This window comes from Podarcis bocagei, assembly GCF_964188305.1.
Source record: "Podarcis bocagei genome assembly, chromosome: 8".
Classification (NCBI taxonomy): Eukaryota; Metazoa; Chordata; class Lepidosauria; order Squamata; family Lacertidae; genus Podarcis; species Podarcis bocagei.
In genome coordinates this window covers 51,578,200-51,580,872 of record NC_138133.1, presented here as the reverse complement: position 1 = coordinate 51,580,872, position 2,673 = coordinate 51,578,200, and positions in this window count along the sequence as shown.

The following is a 2,673-nucleotide window of genomic DNA, read 5'->3' as shown; positions in this document are numbered from 1 at the left end:
ATCAAGAGCCTTAAAGTGCACTCCCCAATTGGCAAGGGAAAGCAGGCTTTCGGTCTTCTGCCAGTCAGCTGCTGGCTGGCAGAGCCAAATCCTGCTGGATCATCTTTGCTAGAGAGATCCCCATAGGAACTCACACACACAATGCCTGCAGGAAGCAGGCCTGTTCTCTACCAAACATGCCAGTTGTGCAGGACATGAAGCTATGGAGGTAAAATTGCAAATCTAAGGCTACCTTCACATCATACATTTAAAGCACCATGATACCACTTTAAACAGTCATGGCATTCTCAAGAGTAGTTTAACAATCAATTCCTCTGCCCAGGGAACTCTGGAAACTGTAGCTCTGCGAAAGGAATAGCAGTCTCCTAACAACTTCCAGTACCGTTAACAAACTACAGCTCCCAGAAATCTTTGAAGGAAGCCATGTCCATTATGGTATCATAGTGCTTTAAATGCTGTTTGTCTTAAATGCATTAATTGTTGCTTTACTTGTTTTAATTTTGGTAGACTGCCTTGAATTTATTAGTAAAATGCGGAATGTAAATGTTTGAAACAGATAAATATGTTTCCTAGTGGCGGGTGCCTAGCTTCAGCCATGTAATCCATTATTTAGGAAGTCACTTCTTGTTATCCAATGTTCAAATATGCCAATTTGGATCAGTACTGCGGAGACACGATGTCTCTAAAACAGGCCACATATTTAGTCATAAATATGTGTTTCTATGACCCATTTAAAGCATCTATGTTATTCTGTTGCCTAAGATGTGGTTTAGTCAATTTCAGATGGACTTCTGAAATGCTTAAGTTCATGCTTAAGTGCTCTGCACAAGGATGAAAGTCTGGAGCAGTTAGCAAAAGCCCAGGTAAAGCATCATGTTTCAATATACAGTACTTCCGTTTTTAACCTGAATGTTGATTCTAGGCAATATAGTTTTTATACTGGAATTACAGGCATGGGAAATGTCCAAATGGATTCAATTATCACTAGCAAAAACAGTGTTAGAGACAGCATGAAAGCCAGACCAAACTGCTTCCAATATACAAGCTGAAAAGAAAGAATGTATCTACAGCCCCAGCTCACCCAAGAGAATTACACCTTGTGGCAACAACAGTGACAATTACACAGTGACAATAAAATCTGAGGATCCCTGCTGTTACAGACACACTAGTGTCCTCTGAAAATGTGAAGTTATTTTCTCTGCACCATCGAAGGCCTGTGGTGGGTCGGCTCCACTGATCAGTTGGAGATTTTGTTTAGAAGTCTTCTTCATGCTGTTTATGCCGCTAACAGACCCAGTTCACCACAAACCTAACACTGCCACCTTTTCTTGTTTACATACCTCCTTTCCAGGACATTACTGCCCTCATCTACTAATCTAGCTCAGCGTGTGAGAAAACAGTTTCTTTTTTATGTGAAGTTTGTTAATTATCTTTCTGGAAGCCATTCACTCAAAAGCCACCTGAAGAGACCTCTTGCTGTCTGTGTTTAATTAATACTCACATTCCTGTATACAGAGAGACTTCATCAAAACACAACTCTCTTTTTCACAGGGCAGGAGCATCTTGAGAAGAAAAAGCAATTTCAGCAGCAGCAGCTAATCTTTGGGATGTAAATAATTTCTGAATGTAAAATAATGCATATGCTAGATGTTAGATGCAGATCACTTGCCCTTTCATGGAAGCTAATGTTTTTCTACTATGAGGGAGCATTTATACTTTGCATGAAAAATATGCTGTCCACTCATTTGTAAAATAAGTGTGAGCTCAAGCCATGCATGTGTGATTTACGGAGTATTGCTTGAACTGGCAAAGCTCTTCCTCAGTGTACACTTTATGTAAGGTTCTGTTAGAAGGATTAGATATAAAGAATAATTGTCTGATTTTGGACCAGGCAACCCCAAGATTCCACCTGTAATATGATCCTTTGCTACAAGAAAACCAGCCTAACCATTCATCCTTTCCTTCTTAATGTGAGTAGCCAAATTCTTTTTTTATATTCTCGTAAAATAGCTGGACAAATAAGGATTATGAAGTTCTGGCCAAAGACAGGTACACTATACCCAAGAATAGTATTGGTAGGTTGCCATTATGCATAAAGAAGGTGACAGAAGTGATTGCCAAGTGCTCTCACTCCCTTTTCAGATTTTGAGGGTCAAGTACCATTCATGTGTTTTAGTATTTTGGAGGTTGGTCCAATGTTAACAGAAGCAAATATCTGCAGCTTTTGAGTTGTTCAGAATCTAACTTGCAATAAATAAATGGGAAGGGGGAAAGAAAGCAATTCCCAACCTAGTGTTAACATAAAATATGATGTAAGGAGGGAACTGCGGCCCAAGATAGGAAAAGAGGCTATAAGGGAACACTTAGCTACTTTAAACTAATTCCAATCTCCAGGGCTTGATCAGCTGTGCCCAAGGGTACTAAAGGAGCTTGCAGATGTAATCTCAGAGTCTCTGACTATAATCTTTGAGAATTCTTGGAGAACAGGTGAGGTTCCTAAAGATTGGAGGTGGGCAGTTTCCGCCCTCCCTCCCCTACAGGTGGGCGGGGTTTGCGGCACCGAGTGGGGTTCACCTGGATGGGTGCCTCCCACTTGCTTAGGTTGGCCTTTGACCCGCCCTTGGCCAGGGAGGACAATGGACAGCCAGCCAGGGGTGGGGCTAAGGCCAAAGA